The sequence below is a fragment of the Falco naumanni genome, chromosome 12 (genome assembly GCF_017639655.2).
Source record: "Falco naumanni isolate bFalNau1 chromosome 12, bFalNau1.pat, whole genome shotgun sequence".
Classification (NCBI taxonomy): domain Eukaryota; kingdom Metazoa; phylum Chordata; class Aves; order Falconiformes; family Falconidae; genus Falco; species Falco naumanni.
Genome location: NC_054065.1, coordinates 32,331,671 through 32,349,811, shown reverse-complemented (window position 1 = coordinate 32,349,811; position 18,141 = coordinate 32,331,671).

Sequence of the window (18,141 nt, the reverse complement as noted above, 5' to 3'; positions counted from 1 at the left end):
CGTAGAAGCATTCATCTCTGATCAATTCCTATTGTGTTTGGAACTACTGAAAACAAAAACCCTAGTGTCTTGCTTTAAGGAATTTTCTACTTAATGTAGGCTGGAGGCTACAGAGGAGTATATGCAGCTGCCAGAGAGACTGTGAGGAAACAGGACAATGGTATTTTGTCATCTTAGCACATGGCTTCTTTTTGTTGTATAGCTGCTGAGGAGAATGAACAGCTTAGAGGGAAGATGGCATAAGGAACAGTGGGAAGACAAGTGGAATGATATTAGTTCAAAAAATACAGCACATAAATCATGGCAGGAGGGGTCATAAGCCCAATTGGGACTGGAAGTAGTCTTTCAATGGATAATGAAAGACTTTTGGGAAGAGGAATTAAGTAACTTAAAAGAGAAGGAGGAAAATTAGCTTATGACTTTTGTGATAGAGGAAGGAGTCTGTGGGGTGATACAAAGTGAAAAATCTGGTGTAATTGAAGTGATTGGCTGGGAATACGGTTCCTCCTGCAGTGTTTGTAGTGGTTATGAACAGGTACAGGCTTTACTTTTTCAAAGCCAGAATAAATGATATTACAGTAAGCAAGATGGAAGTGAGATTGTGAAAGTAACTTTTAGTGGCATGACAGTAGCCACACAGGAAAGATTGTAACTCAAAAATGATACGTAGGATAGCTCCGCAGAATTTGGATGTGTACTCAGAATTGAAGATGAGACAAGGTTTTATCGTCCTGAACAACAAGCAAAGTGGTGAATTCTAATGATCAAAAAAAGAGAAAGGGCCTGTGGAAAGGAGGGGTCAGGAGCTCTTTTTAGTTTTTCTTGCACTTTAGTTCCTGGGTAAGAATCACTGACAGGTTGGCCAAGATACAAATTTGCCTAGGACACAAATATGAAGTATACAGAGGTCCTTGGGGTGATGGCAAGGTAACGGTATCTGCATTTCTGATCTCCTGTCACCTTGGGATGCGCTGTAGAAGGAGAACTGACTCCTTGCAAAAATGAAGGGAGTTAGATGGATGTGCTCAGGGATAATGTGAGAGTAAAGAAAAAGAGAAAATAAAGTCACAGAAACCAGAAAAAATGATACAATGTTAATACATGTGAAAATGCAGTTCTCATTATAAAATTATCAAAATTATGAAGCAGCCATTAGAGGCTTGTAAGTGCTGAGCAGAGCATGTGGGAAAGCAAAAGAGCAGATAGGTAAGGAGGGACTGAGGCTGAACTGTAGAAAAGGGATTCTTGGTAGCTGGTATCAACAGGGTATTGAAGGATCTCAGGAGTGAAAGATCAAAGAGGAATGGGACAAAAGGAAAGAGGCAACGAGGTATGTAAACGGGTGTGTAAACAGCAAACACGCTTGCCATTTGAGGGGAAAAGCCACCCGGGTATATAGGTTGCAGAGGGAGAAGGTCGGTAAGGCTGATTCACCGGGACACGTGAAGGGATTAAAGAAGTAAATGCAAAATTCTGCATCCACTGGAGAAAGGAGAGGAAAAGAGGAAAGGAAGCTAATGAGGAAGACCGAGACGGTAATGTATCGTCTCAGTGCTCCCTTGAAGCCACTCACTCAGCTGTGCAGAAATAGGAGTCGCAGGTGGGAAGATGAATCAGTCTGAGGAGCCAGGGGTAGCGAGACGTTTGCAAGGATTATAGAAATGGGCAACTGGATCCCAAAGTGACCTTCTTCTGACAGTGAACACATTGGCGGAGACCAAAATGGCTTGTAAATCCAATAGCTAGGTTTTATTAGAACGTAAACTAGGAGATCTTTGAAAATAGAGAAAACTTTAGCTGAGAGATAAAAAGGGTTTGTAAAGAAAATTACCCCTTTCTGCTCTGCTTGTGCAGGGCAGTAGCCTTGTTTCAGGCTTGCTTCGTAACAGCTCAGAAGCCTGCCTCGGAGAACTCTCTGCAGGCTCCTTGGTGTCTTTTTATTCCCGTTACGTCAGAGATACAGCTGTGTGGCTGTTTCAGGTAACGTCAGTTTTAGCTGGCTGCTGTGGCTCTGTCTCTCTTGGGCTACAGGACCTCCGTGCTGACCTCTCACACTCCCTCGCTGCACCTCTCAGCCTGCTCCACCCAAGCAGGCCAGATGCTTTGCTCCCCCAAGATTGCACACATGCTCCTGGAAGGTCCTGACCTGCCTGTACTCTGATTGAAGATAAATATTTACGTGTCACAACAGCAAAACTGTCCTCACCCGTGATGGTGTGGGATTTAGTTGAAGTTAAAGGAGAGATTTGCTTAATGAACTAAATGCTGAGAGAACAAATCTATAGTATACTCCTGATCTTGTTTGTTCCTCCAGAAATATTGAGGAGGGAGGAAGAGGATCATGCGGATCAGCTGGGATTGCCAGGTTACCAAGTGAAGGAAAAGAGGACAGAAGTGATAGTCAGGCCAATATCAGTTGGTGGGACTAAAGAGTCATCAGGGTGGAGAAGTTCACGGTGCTGGTGCATGGGGAATTACCACTACCAAGGGTGAGAGCACCCAAGGGAATGGTAGGCAGAGATACTGGAGTGGGGAATCACTGCTGCAAAAGAGATGAGAGGCGGCAAGAACAGTGTGTCTTGACATGCTGCCATTACTGGAGTGGAAGGGCTGAACCAAGCAAGATGAGGAACCGTTCAGCTGTGGGTTGTGTGGGTCCCAAGCATGCGGGCTGAAGGCAGCGGGAGTTCCTGGGAGAGGTGTGTGCGCAGGGGGGAAGAGTACAATGGTGTGGAAAGTCTGTGCTACTCGAGAGGAAAAGGAAGGTATTTAAAGCAGCGAGCAATGGCAGAGAAGCTAGATGGGCCTGCCATGGTATGTGTATGTCACCTGAGGTGAGAGCAGGTGGCTCTGTGACGGGGACGTTCTTCATAGGAACTTTGCTGCGTATTCAGGTAAGAAGTGTCCTGTAAAGCCGAAACGCCTGTGAAGTGTTGGCCATCTGCTGTCAAATACCTGCAGGTACTCCAGACCCCACAAGCAGCAGCCATGCTTCCTTGTTGTTATCCTGCTCCCCTCCAGCCTCGTTTTCTGCCACCTGTACCTGGCTCATCAGGGAGGGCAAGAAGCTGGTGGGGTAAATTTCAGCAGGAACGACATTGATTTTGGGATCAAAGCTGGACCAAGGTGGATGATGCGGCTCTGTTCGTCTTGTCCTTACACAGCCACCCCAGTGCCTGAACGTTACCAGCGTCAAAGGAGCTAGGGGAAGAGCCAGCAGCTCGAAACAAAGAGTTTGGGAGACTGGACCTTACAAAGAGCCAAAACCTGTGTTGGAATAGCACATGTGTGGAGAGGAGAGACACTTCTTCAGGACACAGCGCCTTGGATTCAAATTACAGCAGTCTGTTTTGGATAGCAGGTTCAATAAACCAGATTGATCCACCTCCACACAGCCCAGCAGGCAGGCAGGGCACTGTATTTTAAAGCTCCTTTGTAGCTACAGTTATACCCACCCCCAGGATGAGGTCAGCTGTATTTATTGCTTACTGGGAGTGAAATGAACAGATTGAATAATTCTTTCTTTTTCAGTGTTGTAGTCTATTGTGCACACCTTTTCTGCCGTTATTCCTAGTGAGGATGGATGCACCTATGTTGACTTTGGCATTTAGTAGCACTTTCAGAGAGCTGTCAGAACAGCACACCCAGGGAGAAATCTTCTCTCAGTTCTCTTAAACTCAGATCTTCTGTAATACCCCATGCCATTCCTGTCGATAAATACCAGCACCCCTTCAGCCCAGTGGTACCTGTTGCTTCGCCTCCCTTGAATTCAGATGCGCAGTTCTGGTTATGTCTGGTCTGACTCCAGGACCACATTTAAATGTGATCTGAACTCCTATTTACAATGGATTTACTTAGAACAGTGAGTAGAATTAATGAGACCTGAAAACTGCCTTTGGGTCCAAGGATCTACAGGAAAATCTTAAAAGAATTTGAGTAATGTGGGATTCCTAAATACACTCTTGAGATTCACACAGTGATATTTTCCCCATAGTTTGTGGTGCGTAACTTTATAGAGTGATAAACTGTACAGCTCTAAATGTTCCTTGAGTTATATTAAATCTATTGGGCTATTACAGCTCAAGAGAGGGTGATCATCTAGTTCTACAATTCTAGTATCTGCTCGCAGGTGATCCGTTTACAGCTTCTGGGGGGCTGTCATGAAGTCATGATGGGGTTGGTTAAACTGTTTGGTGCCTGTTATATTGATCTGATATTCTTGATTCAGTACCAACCGTCATAATAGCATGACTGTACCTCTTTGGACTGCAAAAGCAGTGTAGGGGTTAAAATACCTCAGAGCCACACACGCTAAAGCAGAAATAAATGGCATTTAAAAAAAAACCCAAAAACAAACGTGAATGTAGTGGAGCACAGTAGAAGCCAAACAGATGATTTCATTTCATTACACGGAGACTCAGTCTAAAGACTTCAACAGTTAAAAAGGCACAAGAGAAGAAGGTAATGTTCCGTGTTGGTATATTAAACCTCTTGTTTACGTTTTACTTGTTTTCGCAGTGACTGTATCCAGATCTGGAGGACTTCTACTTCTTGGCAGGGAAGAAAATGATAAAACCAGTCATTGATTGCGGAGTGTCACGAGTGAAAGCTGAAGTTGTCTGTGTATGTGGAATGACTATCCAATGCTGAGCTTTTGAACGCTCCAGCAGAAGCCTGCTACTTGCCAGATGCAGCCAGTATGGGCTGGATTTAAATTTTGATAATCTGGATTAAACTGAAGTGGCACAGCCTGAATCCTTCAGTTAATACAGAGAGATGGGACAGAACCACCGATATGGATGGTGATGGCTTGCTGAGCTTCTGCACATAGGCTATTTAGATTGGGAAAAATGTCATTTTTGGGGCCTGGGAAGAAGAGGGCCTGGAGGCCAAAAGAAGGGTTCCTGAAAGGAAGAAGTGGTTTCAGGAAGGAGGAGGGGCTCTGGAATTAAGAAGGTGAAGGTCCTGGGTGGAGGAAAGAACTTGAAAGTGGAAGAAGACCTAGAGATCAGAGAGATGTGTGGAGACAAATGTTGGGGGGGTGCCCAGGGACTTTGGCTCGTAATGACTGACAGAGTATACTGTGAGCAGTGGGACAGCATGAATCGACATGACTTTCTGCCTGACCTTTCTGGACTAGCATTGACCAGGGAGAGGAATCAAGATCTAGTAGATGTAATGCTGTGGTGGGGAGTAAGCAAGAAAGCGTGTAAAATAATCAAGTAGAGTAAAAGCACTGACCACGTCGCTTCATAAAGCCCAGTATCCAGAGCCACTACAGGTTGTTTTCTCTGTCTTTCCAGGGACAGGCAGAAACTGTGAAAAAATGAGATCGACTAATACATGAGCCTTGGTTTTCTCCATGGAAGAGGAGTGCAGTACTGAGGAGCTCACGTATGTAACCACTTTCAAACTTCCCAATGGACCACCTCTGTGTACCTGCCACCTTCCTTACCACCCAGCTACCAAAGGGATATACCATGAAGTGCAAGGGCACCTGCAAGCCTCAAAGCTCCATCCCCAACAGCAGCAGTGCTGCCCGCTCCTGATTTCCCCTCTGTATTGGTGGCAGCAGCAGGTGATGTAGGCAATGCCGAGTGGTTTGGATAGTGCCTCTTGGGAGCCTTGGACAGCTGCAGGGTTGTGCAGATGGCCCTAGCAGGGTTTGAGCACTTCACACTGATTTTTGAAAGGCTCACACCTGGACCATACAAAACATATTGCCTGGGATAAGCTGGCTGTCACATCCCTGACACAGGGTTTGACTGTATGCGGGCCTTAGGATTTGCTTTCTGCTTCTCTGCAGAAGGGCATGTTATATGGGAGTGAATCAGAACTGCTCAAGACTGAATGTAGAAGGAACTCTTAAAGCTGTTTGCTTTTATTTCAGCGGTCCTAACTCCTGCCTGTATTACTCCATAGTTAATGGAAGGGAATTCCTTTGACTTCAGTGGAACTTTTCCTGATCTAAATGTCTGAGTGAGGGAAGTCTTACACGCATAAACCATATTATATACCTGAGAGCCCTGGCATTTCTTCTGCATTGTTATGTCTGCCAGTCTTCACTGTTTCTCCTTTTTAGTTGGCCAAAGTCACTGCACATAACCCTTTTGTATCTTCTGGTGTCATGCTACAAATGTGTAGGTTTCATTATTACTTTGTGTATTACTTCATTATTTTTAGTGCTGGGCCATAATATCCAAGAACCCCTATGAAGATTTAAACTCCAAAGAATGAAAGCACGGATTTGAGGACAGTCCCTAAACAGAAAAAGGGAGAAAATACTTCCTAAAGCCAGATTAGACAAGAAGTCAAGAGACAGAGGAATAAAATACCCGTTGCCACAAGCCAGACCAAGAGACACCTTGGAAGAAATATTAATAGAAAATGAAGAAAGATTCTTCAGGCTTTGAAACCAAAAAGAGCAACGACTGAAAAATGGTTCAATGTACGATGAGGGGGAGAGGAACATAATCCTAGCGTAGCTAACAGTTGAACGGAATAGTTTGTGCTGGGATTTAGCAGGCCTAGGATGTTGACCATTAGAGCAAAGGCAAGATGGCTAGCAGCCGTGAGGTTATGGAAGGAGAAATTACCACTTTCTAGATGAGAACTCTAAAGAGCTTAATCCTTTCAAGACAGGAGACCAACTAATTTCCATCCCACAATGCTGAAAGAGCTGGCACATGAAATTGCAGGACTACCGGTGAATATTTTTAATAAACCTCAGGGGAGAATGGTTATGACTACAGAATAAGAAATGCAGTACCTTTATTTAAAAGGGGAAGAATAAGTGATGTGGGAAAGGACAGGCCATTAATCTCACCTCAGCTGCATGCATGGCTTAGAACAAAGTTTGAAAGAAGGGCTAATTAAGACACATGAGAAAATGGGCAATGGGGTAAAAAGCAACCTGGCTTCACCACAAGTAATCTAAAGAAAAGGCAGGTATCTGGCTTTTTTTTTGTCTTAAAGAAAAGTGCTTCAAAATTTGAAAGAGTGCTTCTAAGCACCTACTGTCTGGAGAAGATTCTTAATTATTGCTCCTTAGCGGCTCAGACTTCAGAGTGGTTGTGCTTAGCATTTCCCTCCAGACATCCTGAAAGTTTCTTGCTGAATAAACTGATCTTCACTAGTCATTTATAACAGAGCTGTGGTCTCCTCCCTGTGTACCAAACACCAAAAGCTAGACGCAAAGCCGAGGCTTACTATGATATTGCAGTATTTTACAGGATTGTTTCTGCAGTATTCTATTTTTAATGTTGATAATTACTTTGTGTGTCTGCAGTTAAGTGTCCTCATTCTGAAACAAGGACAGTGTGTACTGAGCCAGCCAGAACATTAAAAAGAAATTTCAGTGGGTTTCACTTTGCTTAAAAACAAAACCACAACATTCAACATTTTCCGAATGTTTTTTAGGTGCAGCCTTCAGTCTACATCGTTAGGAACGATCAGTTGGTCAGGTAAGCAAGGCAGAGAGACCATTTTTCTGCGAACGCTATTTGATTTAATTGTAGTATCTTAGAATTACTTAGAATATGTTCACACTAGGTCTATTCTTGTGCAGTGTAGAGAGCGAGTAGGGAAGGTCAGGCTGGGTTAGGTTAAGCACTGTCTCAGCCTGCTTCCACTCTCCAGCTCAGCTTGGGCATCTCCCTTGTTATCTTGCACCACAGGCACACGCAGCACCGCTTTGGCAGCCTTGGCTGAGGTGTGGGTGGTTATACGGGATGCTGTGCTGGATCACGTGCGATATTTCTGTTTCTTTAAGTCACTGGATTTGTATGCAACAGTAACCATATATCCTGATAGGGGTATGCAAAGTAAAGGAATTAAATGCTCCTTGAAAATTGCTGTAATCAGCAATATATGCCTAAAATATGTTTCCTTTAAATGTTAGTTTACACTTTTTACTCTGTAAATGATCCTTGTACGTTTTGGGCTGCCCAGGCTATTGCTTCATCAGAGAACTTTAATGGTGAGATCCTCATAGTCATTAAAGTTTTTGATTCTGGAGACATTTCTGATTAGCTGCAAGTTATCTTACAGAGCGCCAAGAAATGGGAGGGGTGTTGCTGCTTACAGGTAGGGGAAAACAGCAGTGGTGGCCGTCATCTGCTGTCCACCTCATGAAGCAGCAAGACTGCCCGAGAGGCTTTCAGAAGGATTTGCATGTGATGCTCATATGTGCTAGGCAGGCCTGGCTTTTACATCTGACTCCTGCCCTCTGGAGATGAAGTACATCCAAAAATGCTAGTCACCAAGGGACAGGAGTGGTACTGCCCAAAGGCCATGTGAAGCCAAAGAACTACATGTCTGTCGTTCAAAAAGCTTGCCATGGGGGAGAGAGGAACATGGAGGAAGCACTAGCTTGTTCTTGGTAGAAGGTCACAGATGTAGCACTTAAGTGGTGATTCAAGGTTCCTGATCATGGTAGAAGCTGGTAGCAATCAGGACAACTGCTGTCTGCTTGGATCTCAGGCCATGCAACTACACGTGGTCAGGTGATTTCCTTTTTTGGGGAATTTCAGTCAGCTGGTAGCAAATGTCTTTATTTTATATTGTCCCTTACGGTCTGCTGAAAGATATTTCTGCAGTTCCTAAACTCAGAGTTCAAGTCTTGTTTGTCTTGCTGAGAAGTATGTATTTCTTGCTTTCAAATGCCTGCAGCAAAGAATTTCCCCAATTTTAGCCTCTAATAATTTCTGTCCATAGTACATCTTAGTTACATTTCTCCTGTCTTTTAGTGTTTCTGCTTCTTCAGACCTCTTGCTGCCCTTCTCAAAATTAAATTTAGCTGATGAAAGTAAAATAATTGGAAAATGGACAGGTACAGTAGGATACTCCCTTCCCCTCCTAAATATAGAAGCAGACAGAATGCATACCACTGCATGCGTGTGAAAGCTTGAGTTAGTAGCTATTTTCCATACGTAGCACAGCTGACCATTTGCTTCTGAATATTAACGTGATAGGGCAGAATTTCTTTGTGTGTAACGGGATGACACATAAGGAAGAAGGAAGAAAGGAGGAGAGGGAGCGTAGACAAGCAGTGTGTCTCCAGACTGCTGCAGGTGTACCAGCTGCGTGGGCTTTGGGAAAAGTGTGGCAGTGTGTTAATTTTTTTTTTCTTTAGATGGGCAGATTTAGAAAAGTTGCTTCCTGGAGAGTTTGTGTATTCCAGATTACCTAGGCTAAGGGAACACGTAGTCCCTGGGATTGTTGATTTACTTTTCCTCTTTTTTTTCTCTCATTTTTTTTCTTCCCCGCCCCCCCCCCCCCCTTATTAAAGTTTAATTCTATTAACTTCAGAATGCAAATTCAACACTTCCATTAAATTCAGGTATATGAAGATCTCTGAGACTGATGTAAATTTTGGGTCACTATTTGCTTGTCACCTTCATTTTTACAACCCTCTTATTCAGTCTAGACTCGATTGTCTTTAAAAAAAATGCTCGTTTTCTAAAACAGATGGAGAACTGGGTGAAAACTTGTGAGTCAATTCTCATGAACTTTGGAGATGTTCAGCGATGAACCAGATCTTGCTTTGAGCTAAATTCAGACCAGATTTTAAGAAAAATAAAATAATAGCTAATGCTGTCTGTCATTACAGGGATGATTACATTACTTAGAATGACTGGCAGCAAAATTTAAAACACGTCATTTTGTACTAGTTAGGCAACCTACATACTGATAATCTGGATATTGCCAGGTGGCTTCTAAATTCATTCTGACTTAGAGATACTATAGATTTCAGTGATATGTAAAGAGTTTAAGGTGGAAAAAGGGATGAAGATACAATATTACCCTTTGTGCTAGGCTGACCGTGTCCAGCAGCTATGCACCCACAGGGTTGCTTGCTCACTTCACTCCCCTTCCCATTCCTGGAGGATGTGGGAGAGAATAGGAAGATCAAAAGTGAGGAACTCATTGGTCTCGATAATACAGCTTAATAGGTGAAGGAAAGAGGGAAAACCCCAAGAATTATTGCAAAGACAAGCATTCAACACCTACCGGGCACCTATTGTCAAGGACAACATTAAGAAGCAGATATTTATGTAGTGCCCATCTCTAACTTTTGTGTCTCTTCAAGAATCCCCCTGTTGTGTCAGGGAAACACACACAAGATCTCTAAACCCAGGGAGCAGTAAAAACACCCTTGTATGCTTTGTTTTTAGATTGTGTTTCTGTGTACCTCTTTACTTTGTAGCTTATTTTAGAGAGGATTTCAGATGTGCCCATTTAGAACATTTAGTCCTCCTCAACAAATCATGCTCTGATTCACTTCATGATGAAATCACTTTTAATTACCATTTCAGTTTGAAACAGTAACTCTCTTTCTGCTCTGCTGTAAGATAGCTGGAAGAAAGATTGAGGCTTTCACATTCCAATCAGCTCAAATCTCCTGAAACCCTGGTTAAGTTATGTGCATGTGTACCACACGGACGCATGGCTTTCATATTCTGGGTTTGTAACTAGGAATTAGCTCAATATCCAGCATGACTTTACGGAAGACCGTTATCTGAAAAAATAAAGGGAAATTGAAATAGTCCACATAGTTTACAGTTCAGCACTGGACTGATTTTTATTGAATTGCATACAGTCTACAAACTATATGAGTTTAAGTGATAAAGAGTAAGTATAAATTAAAACAGTAAATTAAAGGTGGCTGATGAGTGCAGCGTTTTGATGTTTTTGTTGTGTAAAGCTGGTAAATTGTTGCTATAAAGGTATGAGATATGCAGAGATTTTCACACAGTAACTGATGTATTCTGTTTTTCTGGTGAACACTTAGGCATTTAATAGTCTTTTTCTTTAGCTATTCACAAGAAACCCAAAAGAAATACTAGAAATCTCATTTCCTAGTTTCATGAACACTGGGAATGAAGAGTAGCTTCTACGATACAGTAATAAAGTCTCCTTGCTATCAGTTGAAAGCAAGATTCCTACTAAGTTCCTGCTTTCTCTTCAGACCTGTGTGTTGACTTAGTGGTAAAGTTCCACTTAAAATACTTCTTGGCATAATATGGCCCATGTGTGTGAGAGACAACGCACCCAAGCACATGTTTGTTTGAACCATTTCCAGTGGATGTAAGAAAGGAATGGTGTGGGTTCAGTTTGGGCTAGATTGAGCAAACGTGATTAAAATTGATGAAATTAGAACTGGGGTTATTAGATCTAGTTACTGGTAAAATATTTGCTTAAAAAAAGAAGGATTGTACTGTGGGAAAATTTATCAAATGTAAGCCGTAAGGGAGATGCAAGGGTGGAACTCAAGTTTGTCCTATAGTTGTAATTGTGCTGTAGCTGGGTATCAGGGCTGTACCTGTGTGCACACCTACTGCGCTTATTAATGCCCTGGGTGGTCCAGGATCTCACTGATGTGGCTACCTAGGTGTGACAATCAACTGGTTTGAGACCATGGATTGACTTGAGACAAAGTGAGTTCTGAATGGTAACCACCTTCTCAACAAAGTATTTGACTATCTGCTACAACAGCTTTTCAGGCAGGAATTTCAGAAAGTCCTGGAGGTTCCCCCAGGCAGCTCCTGCTGTGTCTGGATAGTTTTAGGTGTCGAAGTGTGCTGATGTTAATCAACATTAGAGCTGAGTGGAGAACCTGGCCATACTAGAGAGTCTAGGTGGTTTCTGCTGCAGAACAGATCAAACTGGACAGAGATAAGACACTTGTAAATCATCAGTAGAAACTGTTCTTGCACATGCAGAAATGGTCATGTCTTTTGCACATATCCAAGGTAGACAGGAGAAGCTTTGTGCGTAAGGTAGGATAGTAAATAGTGACGCATCATGCATGGGGCAGCCAAGTACAATGAGTCCGGCTGAGTATAAGAAACAGCTGAAGGGAAGTTTCCCTCAGTTCATCTGGTCACTGTTGGAAGAACATTTGTGAATGAGTCTTATTGTTGGACGGAGAGCAACAGACCCTTCCTACTCAAGAGATTTGATCGTCCACGTGAGTATTACCCTGTGTAAAATTCTCAGTGAGGTAGGGTTTCTTTTTAAGCAGTCTGTGATTACCTATGTGACAATACTGATAAATATTGCATCATAATCCATCACAATGAAGTGAGAGTTTTTTGCTAAGATACTGAATGTTATACAGCCGTGGAGATATTTACTCATGATAGTATTGACTGCCTGACTAACTGCTGCTTAGCATCAGTGGGTGAATAGTCAATATTTGCTGATTCCCCAGGGCCCAAATGGCTATTCTGAAACAAAATCACATAATAGAATTTTCTGAATAGAAGTTAAATTATTTCATTCTGAAAACCTTATTCCACCATGCTTCAGGTTTTCTAGCGAGGAACAGGGTTTGTTATTAGCAGCTAAAGCCCTCAGAGAATGGTGATTAGTCTTTGAATGCTAATCGCCTTCAAAATGTGGATGATAGATAGCTGGTGAAACTGTGACAAGGTGTGTTTGTTATTGGAGTAATTCTGCAAACAAAGCCAAAAAGGCATTAGAAAGATGTTCAGCAACAGAGGGTGGAGAGGGGATGGTAGAGCCGAAAGAGTACAAATCCAGAACAGACCCATGCATTCACAAAACTAATCAAACAAGTTGAACTAAATTCTTTGATAAGCTGTAATGCTAGCTTCATGGGTAAGAAAATAGATAATGATGGCTTATTCATAGACATTAATTTGATTGAGTTACTATTAATGACACCTGAGGGGGAGGTTTTTATTACTGGAGTAAAAATGATAATCAGGAAGTACCGAGTGAGGAAAATTGGAGAGGAAGTGTCAAATTGCACTAAAAATGGCTTATCCTGTTGCCAAATGACTGGTACCTCAGAGACAAATCATGTTCAGTGCTTGCCAGTTTCTCAAAGCTGGAACTGTTATTAGCCATATGAACTCACTTTGGGCAGAAAAATAGGAGCGATAATTGGGAACTACTTAGGAATATTTCGGTGAATGTCTACAGATCGATGATGTAATCCATGATGAGGATACTGAGGATGAGAAATGCTCGTGTTAAAGGAGAACGATGTGGCTAGACAGCAAACGAAAGGAAGCTCAATATCTTGTTTCCCTGGCCAACGGTTCAAAAATGAGCCATTTTGAACCAAGCCGTGCTTCACCTAGTTCACTGCTGGCTTACGTAAGGTAGGAAGTTCAGCTGAACATAACTAGCTTCACGAGCACACTGCTAACACATTAGCACTCTTCAGGGCACAGCAGGGACCTAAAAGAAAAAAAACAACCAACTTGAGTCACACCCCCCCTCAGTCCAGTTTTTCATGGGCTCACCCAGCATCATGTGCATGGACCCCTATGCTTTACTGAGTCTGTGTTCAAATGGATACTGGAATCCCATCTCTTTTGGGGATGGGAGCTGGAGGAGCAGGTCAGAAGGTTCTCCAGCAGCAACTCTTCAAGGAAAATATTCTGTATCTACAGATCTAAATAATTTGCAGCCAGCCTTCCTGGATCATTGATGTTGGTTTTTCAAGAAGTTTTCAAAATCATGACAAACTTCCCTGAAATGAAAGAAAACAAGCTTGCAACATTTCAATAGACTAAAAGAAACTATACTTGGTAGTTCTTGGTATATCCATCTGGCACCAGTCTTAGACAAAATAGTGCTAGACAGTATATCTTCACAGAAATATCTGTTACTATTTAATCTAAATCTTAATGGCAATATAATTAAGCTTTGTTAAGACATTGCATTAATATGACACAACTTTCTCATTAGGAATAGAAGTGACAGAAGATCAAAATGTAAGGATGAAAAATAGCTAAGCAGTGTGTCTCAAACCTGAATTGTAAACAAGAAGAAATGAGCCCTGTCTGAAATCTTTCCTGTTTCTTTGTCTTTTTCTAGGGTTGGCTTAACAAGAAGGTGTGTAGCACTGGTGAAGTTTAAAGTGATGCAAGTATTGGGAATATGGCAGCTGCTGAAAGAGAGAAGACAGCTGATGTGGAATGACCTGAATCAGTTTGGTATACTGAAAAGGGCAAAGAAAACTGCCTGTCAGTGAGAAGTTCTTCCTGCGGAGGTAATGACAGTAACGATGGAGAGTTCTCTTCTGGCTGGTGATGTTGGAAAAGTCTTGAAACTCCTGTGGTTGATCACTCAGATGTAAAATGTGCGTAATGTGACCATAAGACTTTGTCTGTATACACAGGGAATTATCAAACATCTGGGGTAGCGAAGGTACCTCATCTGTACATTGTTTACGTATGTTCCCTAACGGACTAGAGTGTAAATGAATGACCCAGCCAAGTCCAGACCTCAAAACCACTTGGCTGACTTACTGCATTTGGCTGTGCCACTACGGTGCCATTAGAAGGTCTCTACACTCTCCTCCTCTGGGAGGTATAGGTACAACACATGGCAAATGGTATACCAACAGAGTCCACACTGTACGGGTCTTTAGGCAGGCAGGTATAAGAATAACAGCGTCAGGGGCTGTGAGCTGAAGCTGACAAATTCAAGGGTGAAATAAAACATATGAAGAGGGAGGATAATTAACTTTTCCCTTGGTATGACAAGCATGGTGGTTGTCTGTCCACCTTCAGGGCCTTTAAAAATGAAGCATGGGTTTCCTTCTGAGAGTGCACATGCTAGTCCGAGCAGCAACATTTCAACAGTGTCCCATGGCTTACTTTATGCATGAAGCCAGTCATAGATCACAGCAGTCCCTCCTGGCATCATGGTCTGGGTTAGCAACCTCACAGTAAAAGACTTAAGAAAGAAGAAAAAAATAATTAAGTCATTGTACTGTTGTATTGACTCACATGACAACAGAGTTGAGATCAAACACACCTTTGTGAGTCTCCCAGTAAGCAAAGTAAGCTGCAGCATATCAGAAAGCATTCAAAATGCTCTACATGTGAATGATTCTGGCTTTTGATTAGCCTCAGAAATTTCATCAGTGGCAAATTATCAAAAGATAAAACAGTACAGCAAAAGAACTTGCATAATTTACATTCTTTGAATCGGTTCAGTTTAGAAGGTTAATATACAATACATGGAGACCCCACAGGCATAGCGTCCTATCACAGAGCATTATCAAATGCCAGACATGACAGCCCATGAGATGAAGGTCAAGAATTTATCATCCTTTCATTAAATAATCAGAATGGAAATCAAAGAACAATAAAAAGGGAGAAAATCAGCAGCTGTAAGGGCAGCAAGATTAAAACTAGCTCTTTTGGAAGGATTGCTCAAAGTTCTCTAGATTTCAACAGTAAATGGCAAGCTTGTGTGTTTTGTTGAGGTTGAAAACCCTAAGCTACTTTCTCCAGTGTGATGACCTTTCCATTGTAATTTTCCTTTGAGAAAATTGATAATAGGAAAATAAGAGGGAAGATAATCTTGCCCTGATGTTCTCTGCCCATTCACTGTCTTCCTAGATGCTCAAGATTCTGTTTTCAAACAACAACAAAAAAATGCCCTTCTTTCATTTGAAAACTTGTGAGCTATTTAGCTTTAAATCACAGGAGATACAGCAACTTCAATGATTCCAGTAGTTTGTACTGTGTGAATAATTATGTTTTTCCTACGAGAAAGTGAAATTATTACTTGGTTTAATATATTGCTCCTTAATTCAAGGAGAGGTTTTCCTTTTAAAGCTTTGTTGCAAAGAATGAATTTTTCATTTACTCTTCCTTTCCCCCACCTGTCCTTCTCTCCTTCCTTTTTATTATGTCATTAAGAGAGCTAGATATATTTTGGCTGCTACGGGCTCAGACACTACGATACAACAAAAAGAGGAGGTATCTTCATGTTTGAATTATATGGTGGCCAAAATAAACACATGAATTTCACCTGCCTGTAGACTTTCAGCAATGCTTACAGATGAAATAAATACTAAATCCCTGTTCTTACTGGGGAAGTCAGGAAGTGTCCATTTTTCATGTAAGCTGCTCTGTGTTTGATTATGGCATTAAATTGATAGTGCGACTGTTCCTAAAATAAAGGCAGAGTCCTAGCAATTCTGGCAACAAATCCAGTCTCCTAATAATGTAATGATTTTATATATTCTTCTTATGATAGGCTTTGATTCTTTTTAAAGGAAAATAATATACTCCTCTTTTCTTTTGCACAGCGACAGAGGAAGTTGGGAGTAACAAAACGTTCTATTAACTGAAGTAATGGAGCAGCACTTTCTGCTAAACTTGTGTAACTCTTTGGAAACACTATGTGCTGCTTGTTCACTTTCAGCCTCTTTCGTAATCATTTTAGCAAGTCAAGTAAGGTCCCTTCCTTCTTTAAAGATGTTTCCCTGCATCACAGTCTTGAAGCCTCACTTGCTGCTAATTGCAGTGATTGCAAATATGTTGACACTAAAGCTTGGTGAGTGCTGAAAAAAAAATCTGCAAATATTTATTTGACTTAGTAAGCACATTTGCTTGGCAGTGTTCACACCCCTTGGAGATTTTCTTTCACTAGCAAGCTCTTAATGGCATGAATGGTTGCAAAGCAATGTATTTTGAATAAATACTGCAAATTTCTCGAAAGCAGATTTCAAAATCAAAATGGTAAATATTACTGCCATAAAACTGGTTCTTAAGCAGACTGTTGGACCTAGTGAAGCTGGTGTGCTGTCCTGTAAGGGACATGACTGTGAGCTTTCAACAACACGTATGAGAGATCAGTGAAATTGCCAGTTTACACCAGCAAAAAGCTTGACTGCTAAGCCATATCCATACAGCCATCTGGGCATCATTACTTGAGATGTGCACAGTTTGTCCTTGGGGAAATGAGGGATTTAAATGCCAAAATAAATGTACTGTGCTACAGTTTAATATATACACTGAACTGTTTTACCATTCTCATCTATCTTTCCTTTTGGAAACTGCAGAGCCCTGAAGTGATCAGTTTATTATGGTGAACCTTGGTGAAAAATAGTGCTCAAAGGATTCCTGTTGCTTTGTGTCTTCCAAAAGTCCTCTAATGTTTTCCTTGCAGGAGTTTTGCTGTCAGCCCTACATACTTGAGAATGTAACAGTAAGAAAGTATGCTAACGAGGTGGAAAGGGAAGAAAGATGCAGGTGGGGAACAGGAAAGAAAGGAAATAATCCTCATTTCTAAAGAACCTTTGTTTTAAAGAGGAAGTGGAATAGTTGGGTTTGTAATTTTTGACAGGCAAATTTCAATTTTGTACATGTGTATCATGAAAGGTTGGTAAATTAACTTAGAATATTATAAAATTGTGAAGCCTACTTTTTTAACTGCTTTTTTTTAACACACCTAGTCTCCATTATTTTAAATTTAAAATACCACCAGCATCATTACCCATTAAGGCTAAACATGGGAAGAAGGCTAAGCATGGGAAATAAAATGATTTTTTTCTTCCAATTAATCTTTAATATATATATTGCAATGTTAGGGGGGAAAACAGAATATTAGTTTTCTGCAGCATTTCATCTTGCACTGCTCTTTAGGCTCAATTTATTGAATCCTACTTTGATGAAGTTACGTTAAAAAAATCAAATGATAAAAATGTGCTGATACTCAACCTTACAGAAATTGTATTTCAAGCTTAAAGAAAGCAGTTTTCTCTTTCATATAGGTGCAAAATGTAAGATATTTACAAAGCTCTAGAAAGAATTTAAGGTGGAAGAAGAAGTTACATTCCTTTGAAAAATAAAACGATCGCCACGTAATTTATCCTTTAGATGCTTTCCCTTCCTTTGCCTTGGTCCCTGCTATTTAAAGTTTCCATGTGTTGTCAGACAAAAATCCTAGATCAGTTGTCAGTGTATACAGCTTTCTCCAAAGTATTATTAGAAGAAACCACATCACCTGCAATGTTTGCAAGCAATTTAGTGTTGCTGTATGTGTATTCGGTGTCTTAAAAAAATGCAGTTAATTGTTTTAATTGTTTATTTAGCAGTAACTGATTAAACATTCAGGCATATCACCATAATTAAGCTAGTTCTGCTCTGAACTTGATACATATCAGCTCAGATGTGAGGTCTAATCACTGGTAGTTGTAAGCACTAGTTGCACCTGGTGGAAGAAATGGATGAACATCTTACAGATGCTTGAAGCTCGGGCGGGGGAGTTTAGCAGGCTTGCAGAAAAAGATCACCCCGGCGTTAGATGATGTGAGCAACAGCATGTACTTCCTGTACAGAGCTCTCAAACAAAGCATGTTTT